Source organism: Apium graveolens, chromosome 9 (assembly GCF_009905375.1).
Source record: "Apium graveolens cultivar Ventura chromosome 9, ASM990537v1, whole genome shotgun sequence".
In the NCBI taxonomy this organism is placed as follows: Eukaryota; Viridiplantae; Streptophyta; class Magnoliopsida; order Apiales; family Apiaceae; genus Apium; species Apium graveolens.
Window position 1 is genome coordinate 107,157,571 of NC_133655.1, and position 20,620 is coordinate 107,178,190.

Below are 20,620 nucleotides of genomic sequence, written 5' to 3' on the forward strand. Positions count from 1 at the left end.
CTTCTATCTTCTTTAGAACCAATTTCTTGGCTGTCACATTGAATCCAAAATTTTTCTTAAAGGATGAGAAGATCTTTATCAAAACAGAACAACTTTATTGAAGAATTCTGTGAACGGGCCATATGATCTTTTTCCCACCCTTGTACTTGAATACCAGTCTTTCAGGGAGATTCCTGTGAGCATCAATTGCTCTCACTTCTTCTAGTTCATCCATGTAAAGATTTATATATGAAAACTCCTTGATGTCACAGATATATAGAAGATCTCTCTTGCTGACAGTTGGTTGAGTTTTGGTTAAGGCTTTGGTTTTGAGTTTCACAGGCTTGACCTTCTTGATTGCTCTTGTCTTTGTCTTCTTTAGCTTGTTGAAGATTGGTAAATTAAGCTCAGGAAGAGGCAAACTATCCCAGTCTATAGGCTCATCCTTGGGAGCTATTGGCTCACCATGAAAGTTCTTTGTAGGAGCCACCTTATATTCATCCTGCACTTCTGAGGGATTGGATGTTTGAGTTGAAGTTATAGACTGTTTGAGAATGTAATCTTTCATCTTGTCATCATCAAAATCCAACATTCATTTGGGAAGAATCTTGTATCTGAACTTTCTTTTCTGTTAAGGTTCCTTGTGCATTCTGATCTTGATCTTCAGCTACCATAGGTGGTTTCTCAGAAATCTTAGTTAAAGTTTTCACATCTTGAAGCTTGGATACAATAGTAACTTGCTTTTTCTTCTGTTTGAGTTTCTTAGAATTTAAATCAGTTTGCTTCTTTTCTTGTTGATTCTTTCCTTTTCATCCTTCTTTGCTTGTACAAACTGAGGGTGTCCATCCACCACACAGATTTCTTTCCCATTTCTGTAGATCTTAGCAATTCTTCTCTTTAGCACTGAGTCAGTTGGATCTTTAAAGAATGCAATGGACCTTGCCAACAGCTTCTTTTCATCTGGCCTTGGAGTCTCAAACATAAGATCCAAGGGATTTTTTTAGATGAATTTGGATAATTCTTTTTGGGCTTCAAAACCAAGTTGGCTTTTGGAGACTTTGTGCATGAAGGTTGGCCCTTTTCCAGATTACCTAGACTTATGTCATTCACAGAAATTTGCTTAACTTGAGAGAAGTGATGAAAGGTCTTGTTTGGTTTCTCAATTGTACCAAATTTCTTTGTGATTTCTTCATCAATCTTCCTCCATTTATCATCCAATTCCTTCTCAGTTGTTGCAATATCAAGCTTCTTGAAATTTGTCTTTGAATCCAACTTAGCAGCTGCTATCTGGATCAGATCAATGTTGTCCAAGACTGGTGGCTTAGGATAAGTAATTTATGGAACAATTACTTGACCAACTTATATGTTTAGAACATTCTCCCCCTCACTAATTGGCTCTCTTTGACTAACTGGGACAAGTGAATCTTTCTCCCCCTTTTTGTTAGCATCAAGTTAAGTGGAGGTAGAAGTTTGTGCAACCACTAACTTTTGAAGCAACTGAGTGTGTTGGACTTGATGTAAGTGAATTGCAGTGATGGAAGCTTCCAATGTCTTGAGTCTTGTGTCCAAAGAGTCCACTTTTCTGGCAAGTTTAGAGTTTTTCCTTAGTTGTCTGTTAATGTCAAGCAGAGTTGTGTTAGGAAATTTAGCATACAATCTCTCAGAGACATCCTTCTTGACTTGATCAATCTCTGTTTTAATTGCAGTGACATCCATATTGTGTTGAAGAGATTGAATTTGGTGCAGTTGAAGAGAATTGAGATGTGCTTGAAGTAGCTTCTTGGTGTTGGCATTGGTTGTAGCTTGAAGAGCTGTCTGAGTTTGTTAAATGATATGAAAGAGAGTAGTCTTGAAATGTTGCTCATCACATTCTTTAGAAAACACCCAAGATGGAATGTTTGATCTGGAGCTAGGGCCTGCTTATCCCCCTATGTGCATAGAATCTTCCTCATCATCATCTTCATCCCCAAATATGTATTTAGAACCACCAGTTCCATAATCAACATCATCACCAGCTGTGGGAGGCAAGGCTGAGATGACATCTTTGGCTCTTTGCATGGAGGTTGTTGTATGCACCATATTTAACATTCTCTCAGCACCACATTGTCTTGTTCAGCTAGAACTGATAACCTAAAATAGGGTGAGTAAATGCCTCAGCTTCATAAGAAACAGAATCTAAGACAGCTTGATATTCTTGCTGAATTAGTTATTTCTTTTCAGCCTCATAGACAACCATTAACTCACTCACAATGGGCTCTTCCCAAATTTCAGTTGTACCTGCTTTTCTCTCAATTTCTTTTTGTTCTTACATCAAGGGCTCCCCTTACCTCACCACCCACACACTATCACCTTCACCTACTAAGGTGGAACTCCCCTTACTCACTTTTTCCAGGCTGAAAGAAATAGCCTGCATAATTTCTCTCTTTTCCTCTCTTTTTTCCTGAGAGCAACTCAGCCTCTCACTCTGTTCACTCCCTTCCCTCAATCCTAGAAGTGATTGTACAACTACCAACTCATCTACACTTGTAACAATTGTTGAAAAATCAGCTTGTGTAGTGAGTACCGATGGATGAAGAACATCCATCGGGGTAGTAGTTAGGATAGCCGACGGATGACTGCTATTAGGCACATCCGTCGGGTTACAATCACTGGCCGACAGATGAACAATATCCACCAGAATATAGGAAATGATAGAGTTTGGAGTTGAAACTATTGCGGAATCTATGCAGATTGATGATAATTTAGGCACAAAAGTCTCAACACTCATGCTTGAAAGGGATATCATTAAAAGTGGGCGCAGTTCCTAAAAGAATTGGCAAGTGAGCCAATAAATCATCTAGAAGATGATGCTCACTTGCACTGAATTTTGGATTCTCCAACAGAAATCAGGGATTAATGTGTGAATCATATCCACATCCAGAGAATTGGTGGGAGAGTTTTGTGTGTTTTGTGCTTCTATTGTTAAAGATTTTGGATGTGACTCCATATTTATTGGAGTCACATCAAATTGAATTTGAGATGGTGCAGTGACCGAGTCTTTAGCTTCAGTTTGCACTGTGTATGATCCTTGTGCATCCCTAATTTTTTTAGATTTCTTCTTTCTTGTATAAGTTTAGGGTGAATCTGTGTCCCTAACCCTATTGGCATGTGCTCCTGGTTGGGAGCTTGTTTCAATAGTAGCATCCATTTGGGAGGATGAAACTAGAGATGTGTTAATTTCCTTATTAAGCACCACAGTTTATTGGGAAACTGTGGTGTGGCTAGGTTTGGGTACACTTATCTCTCCATCCTTATTCTTAGGGTTTCTTTTATGTTCACCATGTCCCTCACCAACCTTACCACCCTTCACACTCCCATATTTGGTTTTGGTGGATTTTAAAACTGGAATCTTTTGAGAGACACCGGCGTGTGGTTTGTTTGATTTGGATTTTGAAACTTTGGATTTTGTGGCTTGGGTAGGCATCTGTTGGGTCATTGACACAGATGCCATAGCCACAGTTAATGGTAAAGAAATTTGAGAGGTAGAAGGAGTAGAGACAGAAATATTTACCTCACTTACCTGAGGGCCCTCAGTGATAGGCAAATAAACAAGGGGCACTTCCTTGTCATGATCAGCCCTATTTAAATTTGCAATTACTCTTCTTTCTTGAACCCAACAATTCAGTTTGTTGGTTGGGTTCTCAATCACAAGATCCTCACAAATATGGTTAGCAATAATCATAAGGAATTTAGCATAATAAACATTCCTAGATCTCTTTTTAATCTCCCCTAACTTGTAGCCTAACTCAAACATGGAAGCATCACTAAAATTATAGTAAGTATCATTAACCAGCATGTAGAGCATAGTAGTATTGACATAATCGAAGTTGCTTATTTTACCAGAAAACACTTTGGTAACTACATCACACAGAAAACTCCACTTTTTCCTAAGACCTAGCCTCCTAATTTCACTTAACTTAGTGGTGGGAAGTGCATAGCCAATAGTATTAAGCAAGTTAATTAAATCAGCATCTGTGTGTGGTTTAGTAGTACTGTTATCAGGAATTTTAAAGCATGGTTTAATAGTGTCACTATTAATGCAAAATTCCTTACCTTTAATGGTGAGAGTTATAGTTTTATCAGTTTCCTGGTAGACAACAGTAGTCCACATCTCTTCCATAACTTCACAGTAGATTGTGGGTGATTCCAACATGGCATAACTAAGCTTGCATCCCTTCACAAAATCCATTATTTTGTCATAATCCACAGAGGCTGGAATTTCTTTGTTCACAAGAGCTACGAAATTGTTTTTCTCATAAATGAATCCTGACTGAGACATGATCTTGACTACTGGTGCCATTGTTAAAGCAAGGAAATTTGCAGAGAGAAAGAGAATTTTGCTTTGAGGAAGAAGAGAGCAGTTAATTGCAATAGAGAAAGATAAAAGCTAAAATAAACTTGAAGTAAGGCTTTTATGTATTCTTAGATAAAATGGGATAAAAATTAAAGGTAAAAATTAAAGACCCAATGAAAATTTCCCAAAATAGCCGTTTAAAAGTAAAATAAACTGTCAAAATTCTATCAATTATCCGTCGTGATATACTTACAGATGGATAATGTTCAGAACTTTAACGACTAAGATGTAGACAATTCGACGGATGAAAATAAAGCAATTATTCGCCGGGTTTAAAATAATCTAGAAAATTAATTGATTTTTACTAAGCTATTCTATTTCGAAGGATGATCAAATTCGATGGATATAGAGCATCCGTCGAGATGTAAAATTTGACTTAGCCAATTTTTCATCCAAAAATGAAAAATTCAATTAAATATCTGGCTGCATTTCAACTTGCAAAAATATCAGAAATAATTTAAGAAAAGTTAAGCATACCTAACTCACTTACCAACCTAGTAAAGGAGTGGCTTGGTAAAGATATCTGCAAGCTGCTTCTCACCTGGAACAAAATAAAGTTCCACAGTACCATTCATCACATGTTCCCTAATGAAGTGGTACTTGATATCTATGTGTTTTGTTCTTGACAATGATGGCAATTGCACTTGTGTTATCACATAAAATAGGAATTCTGTCCACTTGCAGACCATAGTCCAACAATTGGTTTTTCATCCATAGAATTTGTACACAACAACTTCCTGGTAGCAATATATACAGCTTCAGCTGTAGAAGTAGAAACTGAATTTTGCTTTTTACTGAACCAGGATACTAGCTTGTTTCCTAGAAATTGACAGGTTCATGTAGTGCTTTTTCTATCAATCTTGCACCCTGCATAGTCTGCATCTGAATAACCAGTTAGATCAAAACCAGAATCTCTAGGGTACCAAATGCCAAGTTTTGGTGTTCCCTTGAGATATCTGAAAATTCTCTTTATAACTATTAAATGAGACTCTCTAGGATCAACCTGAAATCTAGCACAAAGACAAGTAGCAAACATTATATATGGCGTACTAGTTGTTAAGTACAAAAGTGAGCCAACCATGCCTCTATAGCTTGAAATATCCACAGACTTTTCAGCAGTGTTTAATTCGAGTTTAGTTGTAGTGGCCATGGGAGTTTTTGCAGATGTACAATCCATTAGATCAAACTTCTTTAAAAGATCATAAATATATTTGGTTTGACTAATGAATATTTCATCACTAACTTGCTTAACTTATAAACCAAGAAAGTAAGTTAGTTCTCCCATCATGCTCATTTCATACTTACTTTGCATCAATTTGTCAAACTTTTTGCAAAGTTTTTCATCTGTAGAGCCAAATATAATATCATCTACATAAATTTAAACAAGTATACTAGAGCCATTAACATTTCTAAAGAATAAATTTATGTCAACAGTACCTCTTGTGAAGTGATTTTCTAAGAGAAACTTTGACAAAGTATCATACCAGGCTCTAGGTGCTTGCTTCAGTCCATAAAGTGCTTTCAAAAGATAGTAGACATATTCTGGAATATTTGGATCTTCAAAACCAGGAGGCTAACTGATATAGACTTCCTCCTCCAAATCTCCATTCGGAAAGGCACTTTTGACATCCATTTGATAGACTTTGAAATTGGCATGGGCTGCATAGGCTAAGAAAATTTTAGTGGCTTCAAGTCTGGCAACAAGAGCAAAAGTTTCATCAAAATATATTCCTTCTTGTTGACAGTAGCCCTTAGAAACCAATCTAGCTTTGTTCCTGACAACTATGCCATTTTCATCCATCTTATTTCTGAATACCCACTTGGTGTCAATTGGATTCTTTCCTTTAGGCTTGGGTACCATCTTCCATACCTTGTTCCTTTCAAATTGGTTTAGCTCCTCCTGCATAGCTAGAACCCAATCATGATCCAATAGAGCTTTTTCTACCTTCTTTGGTTCTTCCTTTGAGAGAAAACTGCTATACAAACATTCTTCTTGAGTTGCTTTTCTTGCTTGAACTCTAGAAGATGCATCACCAATTATGAGCTCAAAAGGGTGATCTTTAGTCCACTTTCTCTGTTGTGGTAGATTAGCTCTAGGTGAAGAGGCCTCATTGTTGTCTTGATGATTAGTAGAGTTTTGATGATCAGAAACTCGCCCTGAGTTTATGGATCTTTGACTTGAAGATGGGGTTCTTTCTGACTGTGATCTTACTTGACTTCCAACTCCTATTGAGGGATCAACAAATGTTGTTCTTTGCCTGTCGACGGATGATGCAGATTGTCTTTCGACGGATGATGCACTTGGTCTTTCGACGGATGTTAAATTATGTGCTTCATTGGTTGTAGACTTTTCTGTATTGTCCTTGGACATTGGTTCTTGATCACTATCATCATCACTATATTCACAAATCATCTCCACATTGTCAAATTTTAGGCTCTCATGGAAATCTCCATCTTGCAGTTCTTCAATCTTTTTATCATCAAACACAACATGTATAGATTCCATAACAATGTTGGTTCTTAGATTTAGACTCTATATGCTTTTCCAACATCATATCCAACAAAAATTCCTTCATCTGCTTTGGCATCAAACTTTCCATGTTGATCAGTTTGATTCCTTAAGATGTAGCATTTACAGCCAAAGACATGTAGAAAGTTTAATGTTGGCTTCCTATTCTTGAACAATTGGTAGGGTGTCATGCATTTTGCTTGATTGACCAAAGAAATATTCTGAGTGTAGCATGCAGTATTCACAACTTCAGCCCAAAAATATATTGGTAACTTTGATTTTTCCAGCATTGTTCTTGCAGATTCAGTAAGAGATCTATTTTTCCTTTCCACCACTCCATTTTGTTGTGGAGTTCTAGCTGTAGAAAACTCATGCATAATCCCATTCTCTTCATAAAATAGTCTCATCACAGAATTCTTGAACTCAGTTCCATTGTCACTCTTGATTCTTCTTACTTTGTAGTCAGGATGATTGTTGACTTGCCTTATGTGATTGATGATGATTTCACTAGATTCATTTTTGGATTTTAGAATATATGTCCAAGAGAACTTTGAGAAATCATCTACAATTACTAGGAAATATCATTTCCTAGAGATGGACATCACATTGACTGGTCCAAAAAAATCCATGTATTACACTTGCAAAGGTTCTTCAATTGTTGAATCAAGCTTCTTTTTCAATGATGCTTTAATCTACTTTCTTTTCTGATAGGCATCACATAATCCATCATTTATAAACTCCACTTGAGGAATACCTCTAACCAATTCTTTCTTGACTAGCTCATTCATGGTCTTGAAGTTTAGATGGGATAGCTTCTTGTGCCATAGCCAACTTTCATCTTGACTTGCTTTACGGAGAAGACAAGTTACAGAATCTGCATTTGTTGAGTTGAAGTCAGCTAGATACACATTGCCTTTTCTCACTCCAGTGAGAACCACTTTGTTGCTTTTCTTGTTAGTCACAACACAGGCTTCTGAATTGAAAGTGATTGAGTTGCCCTTATCACAAAGCTAGCTGATACTCAACAGATTATGCTTGAGTCTGTCCACTAGGGCAATCTCTTTAATGATGATATTATCCTTTGAAATCAAGCCATATCCCATAGTATAACCCTTGCTGTCATCTCCAAAAGTGATACTTGGATCAGCTCTTTCCTTGAACTCAGTGAGCAGGGTAGAATCTCCGGTCATGTGCCTTGAGCATCCACTATCCAAATACCAAAGATTCTTTCTATTTCCCTGCACACATCAAAATCAAATCAAGTTGATTTTGGTACCCAAGTTTCCTTGGGTCCTGCCTTGTTAGCCTTTTTCTTTGGTTTCTTAGGTTTGATCTCATTTGACTTGGGTATCTCAGATTCATCCTTTGTCATTTGAGTTGGACCTTTGAAACCATTCATTGAAACAGAATAATCATGCATATTTTGATTAACATGAAAAGGCATGCTATATGCAAACATGTTATTCCAATAGGGCATGTTGAATGGCATTTGAGGCATACTAAATGCAGCATAATAAGGATTAGGTGCAAATGGCATGTTAGCATATTTTGCATTCAAATTTTGTGCAGGCATAACATTAACAGGCATTATAGGCATGCTGGGAAATGAAGGAGGAGCAGACATAGGAGTAAGCATTGCAAGTTTGCAATTAACAGACAAATGATTAACACTACCACACTTAACACATATTTTTCTTGGAGCATATATATCAGGTGTGTAGTTGTTATGTTTGTTAAAACCTACCTTCCCATTTCTGTTGTTTTTCCTTTTTGATTCTGCTTTAACCTCAATCTTATCTAATACGTCATTCAATTGCTTGATAGACAGATGACCAACATTAACTCTCTTTTCTTTTCTCACTTGACTTGATTCTCTTGGAACAAAGTTTTTAGAAATTGATCCATATTTATCGTTCAACTTAGCTAGCTTAGCTTTGCTAACTGGCTTACTTACATTCGACGGATGTGGCTCATTGTCTTTCGACGGATAATCCTTTTGATTATTCGACGGAAAATTTTCATCATCCGTCAAATCCACATCTGTTGAAAGTCCTTCAACTAGATTGGAATCAAGCTTCTCCTTGTTCTTTTTCCAGGCTGCATCACAAAAAGACTCTATACCTTGAACTTTAGTAATTTGAGCATGGACATCTCTAGATGACTTTTATACCTTAATTACTTCTTGTTCTCGTTCAAGTTGCTGTCTTAAAATCTCTTCTTTCTTTAAAGATTCAGTTAATTCATCCTTGGCAGTTTTACATTCAATTCTCAATTTTTCAAACTCAAGGAATTGAGACTCTAGCATATTATTCCTCTCACTTAAAAACAAATTGTTTTCTTTAATTTTAGCATTTTCCTTAGTGAGAGACTTAAGAGTTACACGTAAATGATACAGCTCGGTAAAAATGTCAATGATGGCATCATTGCACTCAGACTTAGTTAAATGTGCTAGGTTAGTGGTGATTACCTGAATACTGGATGAACTAACTTCCGTTTCATCTGATTTGGCCATTAGGGCTAAGTTGACATAGTTTGTTTCTTAATCTTTATCCAATCCATCTGCAGCCCAGTCATTTTATTGTGTAATGAAAGCCCTTTCCTTTTGCTTGAGCAACTCAAAGTATTTTTACTTGTAATCAACATGCTCAAACTTCTTTTTACCAGAATCAGGCTTCCTGCACTCACTTGCAAAATGACCTGCCAAGCCACACTTGAAACACTTGAATTTAGACTTATCAACCATATTTCTGTTTGACTTAGCTGCTCCAAAATTCTTCTTGAATTTGAGCTTGGAAATTTCCTGGATAGAAAAGCAAGATGCTCATCTATGTCATCCATGTCATCTTGGCTCAACTGTTCTTCATTTTCAGCTACCAGCCCTTTACCCTTGCTTTCACAAACTCTTGAGTTTGATACAGATTCCACAGCTTTAACCTTCATCTCTTTTTCCTTTTCTTTCTCAACAGCTAGTGCAATGGATCCTCCTTTCTTTCTTCCTTTCTCCATCTTTTCATCTTGCACTATTTCAAGCTCATAGATTTTTAGAATTCCATACAGTCTTTCCAAGGTGAATTCCTTGTAATCTTGAGAGTTTCTTAAAGAGGCTGTCATGGGCTTCCATTCCTTTGGTAGAGATCTCAAGAATTTAAGGTTTGAGTCTTTTGTTTGATAGACTCTTCCATAAAACTTGAGAGCATTCAGTAGCTTTTGAAATCTACTAAATATATCAGTGAGTGACTCACTTTCTTCACAGTGAAAATGCTCATATTGCTGAATTAAGAGCTGCATTTTGTTCTCTCTTACTTGCTCAGTTCCATCACAAATAATTTGAATTGTGTCCCAAACCTCTTTTGTTGTTTTGCAGTTGATGATGTTGTCAAACATATCATCATCAACACCATAAAACAATATGTTCATGGCCTTTTTATCTTTCCTAGACTTGTTCAATGTCTGGATCAGACCATTCATGTCTTGGCTTTGGAACTAATGGCTCATTTCCTGTAGCAGCTCTCATAGGAACATGAGGACCTCTCTCAATGCAGTCCACATAGGCTTCATCTTGAGAAAGAAGATGTAGGTGCATCTTCACCTTCCAGTGATGATAGTTGTCTTTGTCCAGAAATGGAATTTTTACTCCAACATCCTTTCTGATCATCTTGCTGATTGTGGTGATCTTTACACTCTTTGTACTTCAAGAGCTTGCTCTGATACCAATTGTAAATCCCAAACAATGCAACAAGAATTACAGAAGGGGGTTGAATGTAATTCTGACTACTTTTTTCTGATTTTAAGAATGTTCTTACTTAATATATAACTGTGTTTGATTTTGCAAGAAGTGCGGAATGAGAATAAAATAAAAATCAAAACACAAAGCAATAAAATACAAAGCTTTAAAATTTTCTGGTGGATTTGAACTTATCCACCATATATATATATATATATATATATATATATATATATATATATATATATAAAGATGATAACTCTGTGATACTTGAATAGCACACAACTGCTTGCAAGTGAACTTACAGAATTACAAAGAGATGCTTAACAGATTCAGCTTTATTTATCTCTCTGAAAAATAATGCTTGCTTAGTTGTTTGTTCTACTTGCTACACTTGGTTTATATACTACCAAGTTACATGATAAAAAGACAAACAAGTAAAAAAAATGTTTCCAGTCTCATTTCATGCTACTTCATTACTCTATCCAGCATCTTTGAATATCTTCATAATTGCATGAAAATGGTAATGCTTCTTTGTTCTCTAAATCCTGCAATTAGGCTGCCACATTCCTTTTACAAACACCCAACGCATGTGACTGTGTTGTCACTGTCAACTGCTATTTTGAATATTATCATCCGTCGAGACTGTGTTGATCATCCGTCGGGAGCCTTCTTAATTATCTGTCGGGAGCCTTTGTAGATCATCCGTCGGGAGTCTTTCTGTCACTTGATTCTATTTCACTTATGCAGAATTACAAAACATCTTATATTTATAATTAGCCAACCTATTCTGCATATCAATCTAGTATTCAACATGACTCAAAGAATCCTACAGTATCTACTCAACTAAAACATTGTTGTTTGCAGAAATGTGCTACAATACTTATTGTTACATAAGCTACACTCTCGATGGATGTTCAGTTGTCATCCGTCGGGACTATAAAGTTCATCCTTCAGGACTGTTTTAGAACATTCGTCGAGAGCTACAAAAACACTAAGTTAAATCTACTAAGGTGCTTTATTCAACTTATCATCAAGTTCATAACATATTCCTAACAGATCAAATACAAATTAAACTTAAAATAGAAACTAGAAACTAATCTAAACCATTTGATCAATCTAATCTAATACCCCCCCTAAAAGCACCCCACCCAACTACTCTGTACCTTCCCACACATAATCTCAACTTTTTTCCTCCGCTTTTTGATTTTTCCTGTCAGACGGTAAGTTTTTTTATATCCGACTTCACTGTATTTTTCTCTATCTCTTAAAGATTGATTTGCATACCATATATGTTATATTTTGAAGTAATATTAAAATTATTATTTGGTTTACAGTTTCTATTCTAAAATTGGTTTCTATTAGAGTAGCACCCTATATATATAAGGTTTTGGTCCACAACCCCGGGTGGTTGTAGTAACCACCTTCCGCATTAAGGCATTGCGGCAGTACAACCAGCATTTTATCATTGCACCAAATGCAAGGAAACAATGTTGCAGGTACTGCCGCATTATTTCATTGCAACAGTACTGCCGCATTGTTTCATTGCAAACCCGCAATGAAACAATGAAGCAGTGATTTAATTTCTTAAATAACAAAAAATCATATTTTAATGAATTAATTTGTTTCCGATAATAACGGAGTTAAAAAGTATATAATTAATTTTATCAACCACTTGTTCTATATTTAATAATTTTATTACTACTTCCCATTTATATTATCAATTGTATAATTAGTTAAGAATTTAAAATTAAATTAGATATATAATCGGAAAAATAATTAAAATATTAGTTTTAATGAAAAACATAAAAAACCACAGATGATAACTGAAATGTATGAATGTGCGGAAGACGACACCTTTCGATCAATAAACAATCATACTTGTTTATCTTAAACTTTTTTGAGTGAATTCTAATCAAACTATTTCAATTTAAATTTTAAATATTTCAAAATTATGTATAATAACACATTTGTACTGTATAATGAAGTTATATTGAATTAAAAAAAATTCTATAAAAAATTTCCATTTAAAAAAAATAAGAATAAAATGGTAAAAAAAATCCCCCCTGTAATGTGTCAATGCGGGAGGTGTTCCCCACAGCCACAACATATTTAAAACACGTCGGCGGGTGGTTGAGGAGCCACCTGCCGCATTGTGTCATTGCTACTACCTCAATGACACAATGCTACAAGTGGTCGAGTTATTTTTATATGGTTTGTTACCAAAAATTTTAACATTTTAGGGGCTAAGTTGTTTTATATTTTTTTATAGGTAAAGAAAATTCGATAAAATTTTATTTTTTTAATTTTTCACATTTTCAATTTTTAGCATTATATTTGTTTACTATAAATTAAAAATTGATCAATTAAATTCGACAAGTACAAAAAAGATAAAATATTAAATAATTTATTTCATTCAAATATAAATGGAGTACATTCAAATATTTTCTTAAACAAAATACATAATAACTTAAATATTTTATTCCGACGAGAATGATCAAGATTTAACGGTGTTGGAAGAACCGCCTTTATCACCCTTATCGTCGTCCTTCTTTCTCTTCAACTTTTCCGCCTTCGCCTCATTTTCCTTTTTTTTTCTTGCGCTCAAGCGCCATTTGAATACGGCGGAGAGCTATTGTCATGTCTTTTTTTCCTTCAAGCCCGACGTAAGCCACACCATCGATAATTACCTTGTTATTGTCCCAATCATAGTAGAAAACCATTTTTCGGAAAATAGAGAAGAGAATGTTGAAGAGAAAAAGTAGAATGAAAATAGAGAAGAGAATGTTGAAAAAAATGAGATTATAAGACCTATTTATAGGCTGAAAATCTGAATTTTAAAATCCAAAAATTAAATTTAAGCACAGAAAAAAATATTGCGGAAGCTGAGGGGTGGGACTGTTGACTAGTCTATAGCAATGACACAATGTGGCAGGTACAATTGCAGCATTGCTTCAAAGCGGCAAGCCTTACTGCAGCAATGAGCCAATGCGGTGGATCGGTCAAACATTTGACCAGTCAATTTTTATTAATATTGGCACAAAAATTGATATTGATTTAATATTTTCACAAAAATTAAGTATGAATTCATAAAAAAATATAAAATTAATAATATAAATTTTATTATTAAAATTGATAATTTGATTTTTTAGCTAAATAACTCATATGATAATTTTTAAAAACATAAAACTCCCAAAATTTCGTAATAATAAAAATTCAAAAATACTATTCTAAAAAATAATTAAAAATAACTGCAGCATTGCTTCAAAGCGACAAGCCTTACTGCAACAATGAGCCATTGCGGTGGGTCGGTCAAAAATTTGACCAGTCAAATTTTATTAATATTGGCACAAAAATTGATATTGATTTAATATTTGCACAAAAATTAAGTTTGAATTCACAAAAAAGTATAAAATTAATAATATAAATTTTATTATTAAAATTGATAATTTGATTTTTTACTAAAATAAGTCATATGATAATTTTTAAAAACATAAAACTCCCAAAATTTCGTAATAATAAAAATTCAAAAATACTATTCGAAAAAATAATTAAAAATAAATTTTTCACTCAAAAAATATTTAAATTTAATACTTAATTTAAATATTTTAGTTTAGAAAATTAAATCAAAAATAACAAAATATAATTTCGAAAAATATTTATAATGAGCCAACGTGGTGGGTCGGTCAAACCCCACAACACTTGACTAGTCAATTTTTATTAATATTGGCACAAAAATTGATATTGATTTAATATTTGCACAAAAATTAAGTTTGAATTCACAACAAAGTATAAAATTAATAATATAAATTTATTATTAAAATTGATAATATTTTTTTTAACTTAAATAACTCATATGATAATTTTTAAAAACATAAAACTCATAATGGTTTTGTAATAATAAAAATTCAGAAATACTATTTGAAAAAATAATTAAAAATAACTTTTCATTTTTAAAAATATTACAAATTTATTTTTAATTAGAGTACTCCCGCATTGACTCATTGCTGGAGACCGCAATGCGTGATTGCGGGAGGAACTCTGCCATAATGGCTCCAAAAGCTGGTTGGTGGTTATATTTAATGGGTCACTCCAACAATGTTTCATTGCTGGAATGTTTCATTCCTGGAGACAGTTTATTTGATTCAACATTTACTTTCTTATTACTCATTTTATAATTTACAATTTACTTTCAACAATTTCAAATTTTTTGGTTATTGATTCATCAAAGGTGATCTCAAAAGGTTAGTTTTCGATTGTTGATGGCTTCTTTTTTTATTTAAAGCTTGTAGTTCCTCTTCTAGTGAAAATGATAATTACGATTATCATACCCCTGTTAGATGAAACCCCGTAGCTCGTCGTAAGTTATTTGTTGATGAAGATATTGTAAATCTTGATAGTGATGATAATATTAATAATGTTGGTGGTGATAATATTCATGTTGATAATGTTAGTGTTCATAATGTTGATAATGTTGGTGGTGATAATGTTCATTTTGATAATGTTGGTGGTGATAATGTTGGCGGTCATAATGTTGATGATAACGTTGGTGGTGATAATTTTGATGGTGAAAATGTTGACGTAAAAGATGAGAAAAATGTTGAGAAAAAGAATCATGGATTTAAGAATAGTAACGATGTTGTGCCTTATGTCGGCAAGATTTTCGATATATTGGATGATGCGGAAGCATTTTATAGGAATTATGGTCGAAAAGAGGGATTCGAGATAATAATTAGGAATACTCATAAGCGAACAAACACAAATGAACCATCATACCATTTGTTTATTTGTCGAAAAGGTGGAAGGGTAGGAGCGACGCCGTTGGATTTTGGTAAAGGAAAACGAGTTAGAGAGGTAATTCCACGAACGAATTGTGATGCTCGAATGTGTGTCGTTCACAAAGTAAAGATGGACAAATGGCAAATTAGTTCGGTGGATTTAGAACACAATCATAAATTGGTGTCGCCGGAAAAAGTTCAATTTTTTCAAAGATCACTCAACATAGATCCTATGACGCGATCATTGATCGAGTTGTTTAACAAATTGGGAATTGAGACGAGCAGCGAGACAAAAGGGGGGTGTTGAAAATCTTGGTTTTTCTAATCAAGACGTACGTAATGTCATACGTGATATTCGACGCCGAGTATTTGATTCGGATGATGCGGAGTGTAGATTACTTTTGTTACGAGAACTACAAGAAAATAGTTTTGGTAATTTCTTTTATCGGGTGGATGTAGATGATGAGAATCGTGTACGGGGTTTGGTGTGGGTTGATCCTCGGTCCATGAACGCGTACAAGAATTTTGGTGATGTGGTTACGTTCCATTCAACTTACCAGACGAATAGGTATTGTATACCTTTCATACCTATTACGGGCGTAAACCACCATTATCAAAATATACTATTGGGATTTGCACTTGTAAGGGATGAGACTGAGGCATCGTATAAGTGGGTTTTGAGGACATGGTTGGAAGCCGTCGACAATAAACCGCCTCGAACAATTATTACTGATCAAGACATTGCATTGGGAAATACCATTGCCGAGGTAGTATACATATAAGTAGTAAGTTTCCCGAGAAGTTGTCTTAGTTGTACACAAATTATCCGGAGTTCAAGACAGAGTTTAATGCATGTGTGTACAAGTCGTTGACACCTACAAAATTTGAAGGTAGATGGGAGAAATTAGTCGAGCAGTACGATCTTGAGGATCATGCTTGGTTAAATGACATGTATGTTATTAGAACTCAATGGATTGGTGCTTACACGAAGCAACATTTTTCCGCCGGCATGACTACCACTTCAAGAAGCGAGTCTACAAATTCTTTTTTTGATGAATATGTGCAATCATCTACCGGTTTAAAGGAATTCATTGAGAACTCCCAAAAGGCTTTGGAGACACAATATCTGAAGGAGGTTAAAGCTGATTATGACAGCGAACAATTGGAAAGGAGATTAGTTTTGCACTCATCCTTGGAAATGCATGCATCCGAAATCTACATGAAAGAAATGTTCAAACGTTTTCAAAAGGAGCTTATGAAAAGTACATGTTACATCGTGAACGGTGTCAAAAACAATGGAACTTATATGTCGAAACTGTATTTGGTTGAGAAGGCTACTCACCCGGAGAATTGCAGAAGAAAATATCGAGTGACCGTTTTCATGTACGAAAAAATTGAATGCTCGTGTAAGAAGTTTGAACATTCCGGGATGATTTGCAAACACATAATCCGTTATCTTGACAAAAAATAAAAAATCAAGATACCGGAAAGTCTCATCATGGGTAGGTGGACAATGAACGGTAACAAAATTACGGGGCCTCTTCCATATGCTCTTCGCGCTATTGGTAATGATGGTGCGTCATAACCATTAAGGTATGGTGCATTGTGCAAATCTTTTCAAGATTTAGCTGCTTCCGATAGTTGTTCTGTTTCACGGTATAAATACTTAATGGGTGTGATTGATAGAGAGAAGAAATACTTGAAAGATGCTTTTGCGGATGAAGAGCGTAGAGAAAGAACCCATGAGGCAAAAACTCAAGAGGACTACCAACATGATCCAATATTCGATCCTCCAACGTCGAAAACTAAAGGAAGGAAAAAAATAAAAAGATTTAAAAGTGGAATTGAGACGGCAACTTCAAAGATCAAGATCAAGCCTCGCAAGTGCAATTATTGTGGGGAGATCGGAGGAGAACATGATGCAAGAAACTGTCCCCTAAGGGAGGAGCATAATCGAAGAAATTTTTAGGTTTTAACCTAAAAATTGTTGACAAGTAGTATATTAGTTCTTTTAACTTTTCTATTTAGGTTACATAATATTAACGTTATTTAAATTTACACATAATGTTACATATTAATGTTATTTTTTAACAAAACCAAGTTTAGTAATATTAATATTGTTTAAAAAAATTTCAACACCAAAACTCTTATTATTCAACTTAAAATATTGTAAGAGAATAATGACAGAGCACCCAGCAATGAGACATTGCTAGAGGTTACACTGCAGCAATGACTCATTGCGGGGTACTCTGCCTCACCCAAAACTCACTGCCTCTTTTTGTTAACAAAAGTGAGTGTAGTAATATTAATATTATTAAAATATTTTTCAACACCAAAACTCTTAAAATAATTAAAATATGCAGTATTAATGTAAAAATTTGAAAAAAGTGATTTAATAAACAAAGTCAACTAGACATTAAAATAGTCAATGCGAACTAGTGACAAAGTACCTAGCAATGAGACATTGTTGGAGGTACTTACTGCAGCAATGAGTCATTGCTGGGAGCTCTGTTTCACCCAAAACTCACTGTCTCTTTTTGTTAACAAAACTTGGTTTTTAGTAATATTAATATACACCTCTAAAACTAAAGAGTTAGACTACTCGAATAACATACTCGAATATGTATAAGACACACAATAGTAAAAAAAAGTTAAGTTCTAAAACTAAAGAGTAGTACCTCAGACTGAACAACATCAGACTGAACAACAGGGGGGCGGATAGGGGGGTCGACTGTGGAACAGGGGGAGCAGTAGCAGCAACCTACAAATGCATTGAGTATCAAACATTATATACACCTCTAATGTAATATCCAATATATTTTCAAATATTATTATTATTATTCGGAATTGTTTATGTGATTTTATGTGAATTTTGGTGAATTATCTGAAAAGTGGAATTGATATCTGAATGTTTATATGTGACATTATTTGAATATTTGAATTTTTATATGTCCAGAATAAAATATAGATAATTGTGGTATTTTTCTGGTAATTTTTGGAGTGTTATATGATTTTATAATGATTTATGAATTATTAATTATTTTCAGAATAATTATAAAATTATTTTATAAAGCCGGGAATCTTCCAACTTCAACCGTTTTGCATTTTTACAACCCGAAACTCTTCTGAAAACTCCTTCCTAACCTAATCTGGTAATTCCGGACATTTTCCGTGTTTTGACTTTTTCGATCCGGATTACGGTTTGACCCGTGCGCGGCCCGGCGCAATATTTTCGATACGATAGTTATTTCGGTAATCAACAAAACCCATATTCTTAAAAGACGGGATATCCTTACATTATTTTCGGATATGGTGTTTTATAAAAAGCCCAGTTTTGATAATTATCCAATTCTGGTATTGAATTGTATCGTTTTTACAGTTACTTAGCGGCTAAGCAATTAATTTAATGATCCAAAATGATCCAGAACGATCCAATATTTCAAAAATATAAATAGCTTATTTATTACTTCGTTTATTCCGTTTATTCATTTGCAACCAGTTAAAATACCGTAAATACGGAGAAAAACCCGAGAAACCGATACGTTCCCGACAATCAAACACACGAACGAAGGCGTTATCGAATTCCGATTTGGGCGTGCAGCATATCAAAACGAAGCTCTCGAAATCTTCTTTCTGAATCAATCATCAGTTTCTGCCCAGAAATCACAGTAATTTTCTTATTTAATTATTTATATTCGAATTATTTGATAATTAAATTATGAAAATTTGTTCTTGATGTTGTTGATGTGATTTGATGCTTCCATGTTATAGAGTATGTTTTTCTGGTCAATTTGGTATATTATACTTCAAAAATAGGGTTCGGTATCATATAGAAATTGAGGTTTAATTTTCTGAAAATTCTTTGAATATGTGTTCTTGGTGTTCTTGAAAAGTTCTGAGAATCAAACCCAAATTTGAGGGTGATGCATACTTCAGAATTTGAAGTATGAGTAACCAAAATGTTCAGATTTTCATGTTCTTTCTGTTTATACCCTCAAATCATTCAAACGACTAGTGATGTGAAAATTCGTAATTTAGGGTTTATAGTCGAATTTTGGGGGTTTATAATTTAGAGGTATTTGATTGTTTGTGATGATATGATTAGATTGTACATGTTCCCAGCTTCATTTTGCTGTATTTACTGTAATTTTTGGTTGAGGATTAAGTGAATTCGAGTTTTTGACCGGAAAACTCAAAGTCCCGCCGGTTTTTGTTTGATTTTCGTCGGAGAAACCGACCTTGGGGCTGTCTATTGATGCTGAGTTATTAGTCGAGTTTCAGGAGCAATTTAGAATCAATTACCATTAAAATCGAAACCTGGGGGTGCAGATTTGGGCGTGACCGGAACCATCGCCGGTTAACCAGCCGGCTGCCGGATTCAGGGGAGGTACCGGGTGTTCAAAACCCGGTTGTGTTCTTCACAACCCGGGGTTTTGACCCGGTCTCGATCCACAGAACCCCCAACCCAATTACTGAGTTTTGTTTTTAGATTTTCTTATTAAAAATAATTCAAAATCCTATTTATAATTTCTGAAAATCCATTTTTATTTTGAAAATCATTATTCTAATTCTGAAAATTTATTTTTAATTCAAAAATAAATCCAAATTATTTAATTAATTAATTTTAGTTGATAATTAATTATTTAATTAGTCAATTAATTTAAATATTAATTGATTAATTATTTTAATTAGTTATTAATTAATTTTAATTGATTATTTAATTAGATTTAATTATTTATTTTTGATTTAAAAATTTCGAAAAATAGTTTCGAACTTTAAAATATTATTTTAAATTATTTTCCCGGCTCGATAATTTTTATAAAATTATTTTCGAGTGTTCGAGCCTTATTATTTAATTATTAAATGATTCGGAGACCCGTTTTTATTCTGAAAAATGTTCAAAAATTCATAATAAATCAACCGTTTGTCCGTTTAATATGAAACGAACGCGTACAGACTTAGAAAAATATTGCGCTTTCAATAAAAATACTTTTAAGACCTAATTTCTTTTGTATTGCAATGTCATTTGATTTGTGTATCAGTTTGAGTCGGTATTTGATCGATAAATGCTAATATTGACCTGATTTTCATTCGGAACGCACTGAGGCGTGTCTTGTAATGATCTGATGTATGTGTTACATGAAATATGTGATTACGTGATTTATAAATGTCATGATTATGTGATATGTGATAAGTATGCTATCTGTTTACAGTTTAATATGCCATGCTTAGTTATA